Source organism: Durio zibethinus, chromosome 4 (assembly GCF_047325235.1).
Source record: "Durio zibethinus cultivar Kanyao isolate XHJ-2024 chromosome 4, ASM4732523v1, whole genome shotgun sequence".
In the NCBI taxonomy this organism is placed as follows: domain Eukaryota; kingdom Viridiplantae; phylum Streptophyta; class Magnoliopsida; order Malvales; family Malvaceae; genus Durio; species Durio zibethinus.
The window spans coordinates 14,039,769-14,054,598 of record NC_143165.1 but is presented as its reverse complement, the minus strand read 5'-3'; the positions used below and the strand labels follow the sequence as shown (position 1 = coordinate 14,054,598).

Genomic DNA, 14,830 nt, shown 5'->3' with positions numbered 1-14,830 from the left:
TCACATCTTTGAATGTTGAATTCGAATAAATAAAGTGATTGCTTTGGCTATTACTTTTGTTATTGGAATTTTAATTGATCGATTCATTTTGGAGTTTTATTGATTTTTTTTTTTTTTTGCTTGGATCATAATCAGTATTTTTTTATTAGGGCTTAAAGGAGTTAAATTTTGGATTTTCATATTGAAAACTTAGGAGTTCAGTAATTACTGTACGTTGGGACTTGTGACTAGGTTCTTACAATCATGTTGCTTTAAAGTCGCCAAATTTATTGTTTTTTTTTTTTTTTTGAAATTTGGTCTTTGAAGTAATAATAGAAGGCAGTAGTTGTTGTGGCAACTGTGGCGACAGTTAAGTGTCCTCTGCCCTTATTTGTTAGGGAACAATTGCTTGGAAGTGCCCTAATGAACAGTTTGCAAAAATGGGTCCTTCCTTTGGCCCCGGCTGCAGGGTTTTAAAATAACCAGACTATTCGTCCATGCAGTAGGCGTGCTTGGTAAAGAAGTCGGTGATAAATGAGCATGTGTTCTCACTTGAACTCATATTCATCCATGAACCAAAACCAACTTTCATTTACTATTTGTCCTTGCAATAGGCGTGCCTTGTTAAAAATAGAGACAATTTATGTTTCATGTATTGGCAGGTTGTTATTCATGAAGTAATTGATGTTGATAAATATGAAGATTCGACTGATATAATGATCCTTGATGAGAGAGTTGATGTAACGAAAAAAAGGGAAGGCTGTAAAAAATAGCTCTGGTTGTTTATGGTGCTGTTCAATCAGAAGAATCTGAGAGATTGAAGTGTTTTTGTAGTGATTTCTGTTTATAGTGCCCAGCATCAAATTTAATGCACAAGTGGACATATAATTTGGTTGTTTATTTTTCCCCGTTTTCTATACAGGGCTTTGTGACTAAATCTCTTAGTTAAATAAACAAGGTTGAACCTTCTAAGAATTCTACCCAAGGATCAAATAATATATTTAACCTGGATTGTGATTTGGCTTACAATGATGAGTTATTTTGGTAACTATTACCTTTCCATGTTGCAAGCACATTTTGATAATGTTGATATTCCTGCTGGCGTAGAGGCATCCATCCCTTGGTTTGCAGATTTTTCAGAGAGTAAAAAGAAAACTTCTTATGGAAACATTTCATCGACTGTTGATGCTCCCTCATGCAGTAGCTCCAGCTTTTTGGTATCATTTTAAGTCTGCTATACAGAGCCAAATTGGTGCTAGTAGTTTGTTGCATTCAAATTTTCCTATGAATGTAGATGCACAACTAAATCACACTGTGGATGCGGAACCATCCATGTCTTGGTGGCTACCACCTATGAAGCCGAAATATAGTTTCTATAAGCATAATATCTATTCAAGTTTTTCCGATCCAGTTGATGCCACGTATGTAACTCCTTAAGAAGTGGCAGACATCAGAAATCAGAGAAATGTAAATGAAGAAGATATCCTCAGTAAGTTCCAACTATTTAAATAGTTTGATACTGTTGAAGATTTTTCGGACCATCACTATGCTTCAACTGATGCTTCAACAAAGCAGGTGACTAGCTTTTCAAGATATTACGCTCTTCCTTTTCTTTGTTGTGATATTCCTAATTTTCAACCAATAAAATTGGTCTTTATTAAATTCTGTTTGTGACAGCCATCAAAGAAGATTCAGGAGGAATAGAAAATACTTGAGAAAGATTTACCGGTGAGTTTTAAGCATTATATCCTACTCCAAGAGAATTTTCATTTGATAACTCTTTCTTTCTTTTATCAATCGCATTTCAATAAAACCGTTGTTTAGTGAATACTGCAAACAAACTTGAATTGTGACTCAAAATGCACACTAAGTTTTGGATGCAATATTAACAGCTGAGATCTTCCACTGTGATTGCAACAATTTCCTCTTTTGCCGATTAAATATATAAATAATATTGCTTCTTAGTTTATCTCATTTTTTTTTGTCTTAACAGATACTATTTTTGTTAGGGTTTACGAATCAAGAATGGATCTCTTAAGGGCTGTAATTATAGGAGCAGAGGGCACTCCCTACCATGATGGTCTCTTTTTCTTTGATGTTTTCTTCCCTGCTAGCCATCCTCAAGTACCACCAGTTTGTAATTGAGGGTTATGAATTTGAAATATTATCTTGCATCTTTTATGATTATATCTTTTGGTATACATGTTTGGTTTGATGACTAGGAAATTGCTTGTTTCAGCATGTATACTATCTATTCTGGTGGACTTCTGCTCAATCCAAATTTGTATAGTTGTGGCAAAGTATTTCTTAGTCTTCTTAACATTTGGTCTGGTTATAAGAATGAGAAGTGGATACCTGGTATGTCAACCATGCTCCAAGTTCTGGTATGTATTTAGGCTCTAATCTTGAATCAGAATCCCTAATTTAACGAGCCTGGTTTGGCACATCATAATGGCACATCAAAAGGTGAATTATTGCCCCGGTATTACAGTGAGGATACATTTATCTTGTCAGTGAAGACAATGATCTATTCAATGTGGTACTAATCACTTGCACTAAGATATTGATATTGATGATAATATATGAAAATTTTGTTCCACAATGCGAGTTAGAATGTATAATTACCATTGCTTCTCTTTGGCTTAAAATTCTAAAAAAAATCATGTTTGGCTGCAGCATTTTGAGGACTTTGTTGTGGGCCATTTCTACAGGCGTGCTGATGATATTCTTGTGGCATGTAAAGCATATATGGATGGTGCTCAGGTAGGTTGCATGGTAAAAGGTGGTGTTCAAGACATCGATGAAGGTGAGGAAGCTGCTCACAGAAATTTAATGACTCTATGGCTGGATGTGTAAATATGCTCGTGAAAGAATTTACAATACTTGAAATCAATGATTGTGAGAAATTTCTTATTCTCCTCAAATGTCAAAATAACCGAGTTGATAATACGTTCAAGTCTGCTATATGAACTCCTTTTTTAAATTAAAATTTTGAAACTTCGATTAAAATGGTTTAATTTATAAATATGTAAAGTAGTTTTTTTTTTCTTATCAAGATGCTTTGGTTCATAGGACGCTTATATATAGTTTCAGCATTGTATATGGATGTATATAATTTCAACATTGTAAGTTGGAAATTTTTGCTACTTTCTCCAATGGCTCTTTTTTTTTTTTTTTTTTAAATTTTGCTTTTTTAATGATCTTCTTGATAACTAAAACGATGACAGAAAATGTTCCGCATTTGCTTCTCTGGAATGTCTTCTCTGACAGTTGTTATTTGACCTTTCCTTTCCTTCATATGTTTGGCGAATGAGGGACAACAGGGTTTATTTCTCTGAATGAAATTAGAGTAAATTGTGGTTTATATACACTGAAAGCATGGTTGACAGCTTCAGCTATCTAAAAATAAATGACTGGCTCTAGTTTAAGTCAAGTCAGCTGTAGGACCTGCCAAGAAACGTCTCCTAAACCCAAACTGGGTCAAAACTTAGTTTTTTTTATTCTTTAATATTAAATATTTCGATTCAATTCGTATCGATTTTCGAATTATAAAATAAAAATATTTAAAATATTCAAACCGAAACCGAAGTCCAAAAAAAAATCGATTTTCAAAGATATATTATGAATTAAGCATGTTATTATCACGTCATTGGTCCCAGTCGAGAATAAGAAGAGTTAGTAGAGATGATTTTCAGTCAAGTCAAAGATGCAAGTTTTCTACAAAGCTCGTGCACCAGGAAATTTCCTTGAAGGTCCACCAGCTTTGCCTAGTTCACCTTAGCTCAGTGAGAGATAGAGCTGTATATTTTCACCTCTTTTCAATGTTTCCTATAAGTTCTTCCTCCCAATCCTGTTGTCTGAAGAAATTCAAGCCTATAGTTATGGATCATTGTTCCATATTCTCTACTTCATCAAAACTTTCCTTTTTTCATGTTTCATTGCTGTTTTTTCTCTCCTCTTTCTTCTACTTGAATATTGTATCTGGCACCGCTACTCAATTTAGTTATGGTCATCACTGTGATTCAGTTGTTCATGAATCAAAACCAGCTGATGAGGTGTTCAATATCTTCCCATTTCCTGGACGTCAAAATGGTTACTACTATGGTGGGGATAAAGTCTTGAATCCTAGCTCATATCGGTATTATTCATCTGAATCGAATGCTCTTGTTTTCGAAACTGATCATGTATATACAACTGATGATGAGGATGTCTTCAAGATGGAAGGAAACCTGATCTTTCAAAGCTCCTATAACTACGAACAAAGTTTCTCCTATGGTTTGTCATTCTATTCATATTCAGGTGATTCAAGTAATCGTGGAGTTCTGGACTTCGATTTTCATGGCTTCTGGTCTAGAACTACCGGGAAGCTATGCATGGTGGGATCAAGCTATACATACTCTAAAGAAGGTAAGCTGCTTCATCTTGCAGCTGTTCTAAAGTTCAACAACATTAAGAGTTCAAGTACTATCAATACTTTAGTCACTGGAACCATGGATAGCTAGTATCCTGTTGCTGAACCAAATTACTTTGAGCAAATTTCCCTGATGATGTTTCCTCAAGTAAGTTACAATTACACCAAGGTTTCAAAACAATTTAGTGAAGGATGTCCTGGGGGAACTGATATTCCAGTGGAGTCAACCCTCAGCTTATCGCGGAGTCGAACTATTTGTAACACGTTTTTAGGTCGAGGCAATGTTTTTGAATTGGAGTATGCAAGTGGTTGTGATTCTTCAAAGAGTTGCAATCCATTTGGTAATGTTATTGGATATTTGCCTTGGGTCATGTCTTTGAGTATGATTCAGTGCTCGGAGGATAAGCTAAGCTTGAGGTTTTTAATAGAATTTCCTAACAATAGCCATATGAGGTACTATAGCTCTTTCAATTTCAGCACATCATTAGTTGGGGAAGGATCTTGGGATGCAAAGAAGAATCGGCTTTGTATTGTTGCTTGCAGAATCTATGATGCATCAAGCTCATTGGAGAAGTCTCATATTGGAGACTGCACAACAAGGTTGAGCTTGAGATTCCCAGCAATCTTGTCTATCAGAAACACAAGTACTGTTGTAGGTGAAATTTGGAGTGAAAAGCCAAGGAATGAATCTGGTTTCTTTGATAGGTTCGTGTTCCGAAATACTTACCGTGGTAGGGGGGGAATTCAACTTCAAGGTTTGAAGTATGAGTACATGGAAATGGACAAAGTGAAAAAGTCATGCCCAAGAAAGAATCCTACTAGGAAAAGTAGCCTGGGAAAATACCCAGATGGCTATTCTGGAGACCTGGGTTTTCATATCTCAATCAGAGATTCCAAAGGACAAATAGGACGGGGTTATTCAAATCCACTTGCAGTGGGTGATCAGCCTTATCAGAGATTTCCATTTCTAATACCATCCTCAAGCTCAAGGCCTATAAATCCTGGTGTTGAATCAGATACCAGTCGTAGCTCGCTTAATATCAGCTACAAAATGAGCATCAAACTACCTAGTTTGGAACCGAGTTCTAGCCTTAATCGTCCATTTAACCAATCTTCAAATGGATATCAGGAAATCCAAATTTCTGCTGAAGGGTTTTATGATGCTGAAACAGGTAATCTGTGCATGGTGGGCTGCAGAGAACTCAGGTTAGAAAACAAAGCAGCAGTAAGTCATTCAATGGACTGCGAGATCCTTGTGGATATTCATTTTCCTCCCTTGAACTCAGACAGGAAACGAAGTAAAATCAAGGGAAGCATTAAGAGCATGCGTGAAACAACTGATCATCTTTACTTTGAACCTATGAACTTTTCAGGAAGAGCTTATTATCGAAGTTGGGCAGTGGAATCAATTTGGAGAATGGATTTCGAGGTGATCATGTCTGTCATATCCAAGACTCTTGCAACTATCTTTGTAGTACTTCAAATCTTTCATGTGAGGAAGCACCCTGGCTTTTGTCCTTTCATTTCACTTCTCATGCTTGTTATTCTAGCCCTGGGACACTTGATCCCTTTGGTTCTAAATCTTGAAGCAATGTTCGCTCAAGATAGTGAAAGATCTGTTTGGAATAGAGATGGAACATGGCTAGAAATGAACGAGGTGATCATTAGGGTTGTCACGATGGTGGCTTTTCTGCTGCAAATTCGTCTTCTGATGCTTTCATGGACTGCTAGATGCTCTGATGAAAAGAAAAAGGCCTTGTGGGTTGCAGAGAAGAGGGGGCTCAACTTGTGTTTTCCAGTGTACATAGCTGGAGCCATAATCTCCTTCTTCGTGAAATGGAGGAAGAATCTAGTTGGAACCGGAATCCATTTTTCATACTACATAGAGCATATCGTTTTGGGGGGTTCAAGAGCTTATGCAGGTTTGATCCTTGATGCCTTTCTTTTCCCCCAAATCCTCTTCAACATGTTCCAGAACACAAAAGAACAGGCTCTTTCTCGCTTCTTTTACATTGGAATCACCCTTGTTCGCCTGGTACCCCACGGATATGATCTCTACAGGGCACACAATTATGTTGATGTAGATGACTCATACATTTATGCAGATCCTGCTGCAGATTATTACTCAACTGCTTGGAACATCATTATTCTTGTGTTGGGCCTGTTCTTTGCTGCAATTATACACTTGCAACAACGCTTTGGTGGTCGTTGTTTCCTTCCAAAGAGATACCAAGAATCAGTGATATATGAGGACCTTCCAGTGGCTTCAGAAGAGCAATTGCCATTAAAATCCAGCACCTAGTGCCTCCTTATGTTACTACTTCTTACCATGGAGATGTTTCCATCCCAAGTTCTATTCTGAAATAATTCTGTAAATTGGTCTGTTGTTATGCAAGTTTTCTGAGAATATGTACTATAAACAGTTATGTATTCTAAGCCTTTCTCTATCTTTGGCAGATAAACCCTCTCCCACAGACACATTCCATGATGGAATATTGTCAGACAGAGAAGAAATGCCTTTACATATATTTTGTCAGCAACATCTTATTTGCATCAGATTAAAAGAAATCTAATATGAGATGCCAAGGTTTTGCCATTTTTTTTTTCTTTTCCCTTCTTTTGGATGAAACAAAGCTAATTATATAGAAACAGAGCTATGAGCGTTACAAAGAATAATAACCTTTAGTATGTTGGATTGAAACAGAGCTAATTATAGAAAGAAGGTGAACTGCTGAGCCTAAAGTTATGAGGCGTTCAGTGGCAGTAAGTTTCGAAATTGCACTATAAAATTGCTTTAGACTGCGATAGTATCCCAACATTCTGATACTATCAAGCATATTTAGAAAGAAAGGAGGAAAATAGATTGTTGTGAATTTGAATCTTTCATAACCAGTTCATATTATCTGGTTTTAGAATTTAGAAGGGATTGAAAGTATTGAAATTTAACTGCCATACTTAATGAATATCACATTTAAAGATGACGGTATAAATCAACTATATTAAGCCATATTGTCTAAATATTCAAACAATGAAAATTGATTCTAGTCCGTTAGCCTTGGTGTGGGCCATTATTCATGTTTTTAATTTAGTTTTAATTTAGAGATAATAGCAGTTTATTTATTTTACATTGGAATTTAGTAATTATTTTTAAAAATACATTGATTAAGGTTAATATCAATTATTTTTTTAAACATGCCAATAAGAATAGAACAAGTTACCCTATAGAATACCATAAAATATTAAATGATAGGCCTTAATTAAGGCCTTAATTGACTTTGCTTGTTAGAGCACAATGAAAGCAGCCTTGCCTAATCCTATAAATAGTAGTATTTAAAGTGAAAGCTCTAAAACTAAAGCAAGTAAGGAGCAAATAAAATTAATTTTAAACTAATTTATTTATTTGAAAATTATAAATAAAATTTAGTTACAATTGTATAAGTCTCGTGCTGCCTTCGTGGTACAATGGTTTTGGAGGGATAATGCCTTCAAAATTATATGCCTACATAGAAATTAAAATTGAAATCAAATCATTCTAACATTCTATGATCTAATAATTATTATAAAATCAAGTGAACAAAATTAAAGAATAAACTAAATAAAATAATTTAACAAACCAATATAAAATTGGAGGAAACTTATATATTATGCATTAGACTGAACTTGTATAACCTAAAGATTTTATAAGAGATTTTTTTGTATTCTATTTTGTCGTTCTTTCATGTAATGAAAGGGGTGAGAATCATCTTATAATAGAAGGAAAGTCTTATTCTATTGACAGCAAGCCTAGCAACTAGTATAAACAATCTGCTGGTCTTGGGTGGTTCACCTCAGTTTGATTATTATAGCATTGCTTTTGGATGGGGAAGGCCAATTGCAATTCGAAGTGGGGTTGGGAACAAGCATGATGGGAAGATAACAGTATATGGTGGAGCTGAAGAAGACATTGAAGCTTACTTTTTACCTGAAACATTGCATGCCTTGGCAAACGATGAAGGGTTCATAAATTCTGTCACAAACTAATCTTAATCCAACTTCTACATTGTTCAATGGGTGAAATAATTGTCATCAATAAGAAGTTTTAACAAGATTTACTAGTCTTTAGTAGCCGTTAGTGAAACTTGGTCTATCCATATTAAGCTCCCTGTAAGGAAGATACAAATAATAACTCAATGTTTAACTAAGTTTATTTCATTAATTAGTTACTTTTAAAAGGTGATATCCAACAAATCTAAATTTTAAATTTTAACATTTATAACTAATTCTTTTATCGCTAAGCGACAACATCTTTTGTTAAAAAAAAAAATTAAATTAAAGAATAAATTGTTTGAGCTTGAATAGAAATCCTAGACTTGGGTGGTTTACATTTAAATGATATTTTAATATTTATTGTTGTGTTTATTAATTTATACCTTTCTTCTAGTTTATCTCATGTTTTCTTTTTTACCACGTAGCACAATTTATAATTCCTTTGCCTACTTGATTTTTGGAAAATGAAATTTCTATATAATCCTTGGGAAAAAAAAAACATTACATATGATCTTATTTTTTAAAATACCAAATCAAAAAACAAGATTCGAATCTTCTTTCTTCCAATTAAAACAAAAAAAATGGTGTAAAACACTCTTTGAAGCAAAGATTAGATGATTATGCTCCAAATGACATCAAAAGATTCCACCTTCTCACCTTTCTTGCCATTTTTTGTAATTTGTACTAACTATTTTATTTCAATTCATAATTATTATTCTTCAACTTGAAGAAAAAACACCTAGATATTAAAGCAAATTAAATTTATAAGAAATTATAGAAATCGAGCAATCCCCTTATTTTATTGAAAAGCATGCAAATAAATGAAATGATTCATATAAGGTTTATAAGTTTACCAGAATGTTTCTTCCTTGTTATAAAGTTTAAAATTTTTTCCAGGCGCTTGGGGTGTGGTCTTTCTTCAGGGCTATCACTCTCATCACTTGGTCCTGCTGCCTCCTCGTAGACGCTACCTTTTCGTTTTACAAGGACACCATCATTCCCGGTTGACCCTTCATCACCACCAATGTCTTGATGGATATCGTCAAGATCTGCACAATTTGTTGGAATGCTGCGTTGCTCTTGCATTTCTTCCTTCTCTTCCAAATCTTTCTCATACACTAATCGAACACCACACATTCACTTTGATAGATGCGACACCTAAAGAGGATTGGATTGAGAACTCAATTTCATTGCATTCTTGATTTGCCCAATCTGTGCTCAATGAATTCTCAATTTTACCACATTTTTCCTCCAACGAAAACGGAAATATCTTGTCACAAGAATAATAACGTAGCCAAAGGTGCTCCTCAATGAACCCAGGCTGCCTAGATTCTCCTCCCAAAGTAAAGCCACTCCAGTCGAATTTTGGAATATTCCTACCGTGGATAACTGTTTTACACGTTATTGCATCCCTCTTATAAACATCATCATCAATGAAGCGAAAGACGAAAATGCAGCAGAAAGCAACTCCCATCCACTGACTATCATTCAGAATATTAGGAGGCAGTGGTATCTTTATTGAAGATTCATCCCTCTGATGGGGGAACCATTCTGGGATTTTACTTCCAGGTATAACAATGTCGAATAATGGTCTTGCATTAGCAATTACTGTGAAAAAAATCTTTTGTTATTTGGCAACTAATACAATAAATTCTAGAGAGTTAGATTCAGAGAGAGAGTGATACTAACCTTAAGGTGTTTTTTTAGTATTGTTAATGCATTGTTTTTCTCAGCCAATTTGTAGCAGTTAAAACCGGTAATTGATCCCCAATTTGTTCAATTGCGTACTGTTGTTGGATCTGCAACTACTTCCAATGAAACACAACCATCTATGATCACTTGTTCTATACTCAGGAGCTCAGGCAACCACTAAGATCCCTGCAGTCTGACAATCTAAGAAACCCAAGCTTGGAAAGTCGATTAAGAGTTGCAGGTAGGTAGATGAAATTGTTACCACTAAGATCAAGTTCTTCCAAAGAGGATAAGCAGCAAATATCACTAGGAATAGGTCCTTCCCAAAGATTGCAGTAACTTAGATTCAGTTTCGTCAAAGAACTTAAACCTAACAAAGGAGGTAACATCAGAGCCATGAAATCCGAACTTCCTCTTTGTGACACATTGAAAGGAGAAGGCAAATTCAATCGTAATTTCGATGGTGGTCCCTTGCATCCATTGAAAGACAGAACTTTCAGACTTTTAAATTGAAAAATGAAGGATGAACGTTTTCTTATAGCAGTTTTACTTAAATCAAGCTCCTCCAAAAATTCTACATACTGCAAATTCTCTGGTAAAGTTTCAACTTTCGAACAGCCAAAGAGATTAAGAGTTTTAAGACATTTCAACCCATTTATGCTGCTTGGGAGACTCACAATGTTACTGCAATCTTTCAGTTTTAACAAAACAAGATTGCTGAGATATCCAATTGAGGACGGAAGTTCTTCAATTCCTGTTCCATCTAAATAAAGCTCTAGCAAACATTTCATTTTGCCATCGATCTCTGGAAACCTTTTAAGATTTGAGCGGCCTGAAATAATTAACGTTTCAAGAGATTCCATTCCAATTTTGGTTGGAAGACTTCTAAGACTTTTGCAGTCACTTAAATTCAAACGTTTAAGCCCGTTGAGATGTCCAATTGGAGAGGGAAGTTCTTCAATGCCTGTTCCATCTAAATAAAGCTCCAACAAACTTTTTTAGTTAAAACAACATGTTTTCAATTTCTTATTGGTTATGTTATAATTTTGAGTAGTCATTAGGTGATTACCTATGATTTTTTTTCTCATTTTATTATATAATATATTTAATAGATATAAGAGACGAAAAAAATAAAAAGAAAAAATGATTTAACTTTACTTTTTAGATCTATTAAAATCAATAATTAAAAAAATATAAATTTTTTTATGTTAGTTAATCCCTTCTCGTTATATACTATATATAATATATAAATATAAAAAATGATATATATTATATAATTGGAATCAGGCTCAGGTCTTAAATGTTAGAGCCAAAGTCCCTAAATGAGTCTCATTTTTTGTTGTTCAACTCTCTAAATAGTAAATGAGTCTTCAAGTTTGAAAGAATACCTTTGAACATATATAATTCAAACTTTATTAAAAAACTACAATAAAAAAAAAATGAAAGGATGTCACATAAGAAAAAATGTTAATAACATATGTGATCTAGCAACCATGGCTCAAAAATAAGTCAAGATTAAGTAATAATACATGTACATATATACAACGATACATGTATGTTTTTGCACCCTTTAATGTCGATGACCATGCCTACAATTGCTTCCGTAGCTTAAAAATCAAAAGAGTGAAGGATAAGAAGACACAAAATGCATGATGTGATAAAATTAATAGCCCAATTATAAGAGGAATGAACTAAAACGGGACATAATACTAAAGATTTTAAATGGTTAGTTTAAAAGAAATTAGTTTGATTTTATTTAAATTAACATGAGAAATTTAAATAAAAAAATTTATAATTTAATTATAAAACTATAATGCGAATGAGGCCTTGTCTCAAGTTGCATGTTTCATTATATGTGAGTTTTGATCCAATTTCATTATTTATTTATTTGGTTTTTATATGAAATAAAATACCTAATTGTGATTTTAACTTCATAAAAAAAAAAACTATAAAACTACAATTAAATATACACTTAAATAGTCTTATTTTATTTATTTTGGTAAAATAAAAGTAGTGTTATTTTATAATAAATAAACAATAGTAATCTTATTCTTTTGTAAATTCAAGAATACTAATTCGTAATCCCAAAATTTTGATTGTATATATCCTAATTACAGAATCTTAATGTCATAAGAGTAAAATATATAACTACTTAATAATTTTTCATGGTAGTTAATTTATTATTTTGGGTAGAGTCGAGATTCTAAATAAACAAATAAATGTGTAATATTTACCGAATGACTTACCGTGTTTTCCGTTAGCATGCGATAAACATCCTTTGTCTCCCACAATCTACATTGTTTTCCAGGTTCACTAGGAGATTTTTTTCTAACAATTGCTCTTCCCATCTCTTGTAGCAAGTCATGCATCCACAAATAATTTTTGTCTTTATCAATTTTTATCAGGGACTTATCAATGAGATCATCTATTCCAATACCCGCTGAAAACTCACAACCATCTAGTACTTTTGTTACAAAATCTTTCTTTTCCCTGTTGAAGAAGCATGTTATATCTAGAAAAATATTCTTCTGCGTCTCTGATAATCCATCATAGCTTATTTGAAGCCTCTCGTGAATATTTTTGTGAAGTTCATTTTTAAGTCTTTCAATTGCACTTCTCCATTGGGAAGCATCTTTATTCCACAACATGGATCCCAAAACTTCAAGAGCTAAGGGAAGACCCCCAGCATATCCCACAACACATTTAGAAAGCTCAATGAAAGCTTTTCCTGGCACAGCATCACTCTTGAAAGCATTCAATTTGAAAAGATGAAGTGCTTCATGAAAATCCAATGTTGTAGGTTGATACACATCATCTACCCCGTGGAATTGTAGCAAATGTTCCTCTCTAGATGTTATGATGATTCGGCTTCCTATACCAAACCAATCACGCTTTCCAACCAAGCATTTTAAGTGTTGCAGGTTATCGACATTATCAACAACAACAAGAACCTTCTTGCGCGATAGCGCACGACTAATGATTCCATTTCCTACTTGAACATCTGAAAATCTGAAATCTTCTTTCAAAATCTCCTAAAGAAGTTGTTTCTGTAAATGAACAAGTCCATATATCTCTGAATTAAGTCGAACATCACCAAGAAAACTTTTACCTTCAAAATGAGGGGACATTTTATAAACAACTCTTGCAAGAGTTGTTTTACCAATTCCGCCCATACCACAAATTCCTATAATGCGGATATCATCTTCTTTTCCAATGTTAATTTTCGAATGCAACTCTTCCAAACGTGAATTAATTCCAACCAACCCATCAGGAACATCTGAATATGTCTCACATAATTTTGCTGACATCATTGTAACAATCTCTCCAATAAATTCTGATTCAGGCCTACAAACAATTAGAGAAATAAACTTTCGGCGAAAAATGAGCCAAGAAATTAAGAGTAAAAAAAAATAAGGGTACAATAATCCTTTATGGAACAAATTTAGGATGCCTTTAAAGCCTCAAGTTTCTTATTAGTAGCTGAAACTAAGTATTACCAAATATCTATAAGGTTAGAAGAGATCATTTATGATTTCATTTTCATAAATGGTTAGTATATAAGTAATTCAGAACTAGCAACCTAGTAAAAAAAATTCTTAATACATATTTTATATATCTTTTTTATTTTAAACAAAACAAGAAACATGGTGATCAGTTTTACTTTAAGAAACAATTTTATTCTGAGTTTGGGAAAAAAACAGAGCAAGAATAAGAAGGAAGGCTATGTTACAACATCATAAAACAGAAATTACCCTTTAGTTAAATGAAATTCTACGATAAAACACAAGATTAAAAAAAATTTTTTTTTAAGTAGATAACATGTAATGCAAAAAAGAAAGAAAAAAAATCAAATTTGCGGTGATTAAAAACGAAAACTAGACAAGAAAAGAACGAGTTACCTGTTATTAAAATGCCATCCTTTGATATTAGTCACTTTAGTTAAAGCAGTTCACCACCTTTGGATCTTGTCGTTAGTTTCCTTGTATCTCTCTTCATGTTTGGCAAAGGCTTCAGCAACTTTTCCTGTTTGTTTTCTCAAATCAGATGGATCCACATCATAAAAAATTGGGAAAATTTTATGTCCCCTCTTTTTTCTCTGTTCAACAATCTCGGCAAGCTCGTCCAAGCACCAACCTGAAAAAGGATATGTTTCTGAGAAAATGATTAGTGAACACCATGATTCTTGAATTGCTTTCAAGAGTTCTGATGCGATTTCTTCTCCAGCCTCAAGCCTTGATCATCCCTGAAAGTGACGATTCCATTCCTTATTAAAGCAGCATATAGATGATCAGTGAATTTTGTGCGGGTATCTTCACCTCTAAAACTCAAGAAAACATTATATTTCTGGCGAGGAGAAAAAGAAGAAGAAGAAGATGATGATGATGATAGTGATGGTGGTGATGACGACATAAGGAGCAGGTGAAGATGTCTCAAACTGGTGTTTGAGACAGTTCCTTTTGCTTCTGTTTATCAGAAACTAAAAACACCGTCAAGTCTAAACATGAAACAAGAGAACAACAGATCAATTTCCAAGGAAAGAAGAAAACATTTGTCAACAATTTCTCTTTCCAGGATTATTCGAAGGAAAGCCCGGGGGGGGGGGGGGGGGGGGGGGAATTGGCCAAAAAAAGAAAAGGAAAGAAGTGGAATTGATTCTTGTGTTAACTAATGTTTATCGTGGAAGATAGCTTCTGCGTAAAGTGGGCGCCAGACAACCACCCA

The 14,830-nt window shown here is 34.0% G+C and overlaps 4 pseudogenes; 2 read left to right on the top strand and 2 right to left on the bottom strand.

Annotated features, from left to right (window-relative positions):
- The first annotated feature begins 1,010 nt into the window (after positions 1-1,010).
- On the top strand, positions 1,011-2,926 carry LOC111288910 (putative ubiquitin-conjugating enzyme E2 38; annotated as a pseudogene).
- A 685-nt stretch (positions 2,927-3,611) lies between these two features.
- On the top strand, positions 3,612-6,986 carry LOC149519231 (uncharacterized; annotated as a pseudogene).
- A 2,126-nt stretch (positions 6,987-9,112) lies between these two features.
- LOC149519230 (TMV resistance protein N-like) lies at positions 9,113-13,453 on the bottom strand (annotated as a pseudogene).
- Positions 13,454-14,003: 550 nt separating this feature from the next.
- Positions 14,004-14,590, bottom strand: LOC111288905 (disease resistance protein RPV1 pseudogene; annotated as a pseudogene).
- Positions 14,591-14,830: the final 240 nt, after the last annotated feature.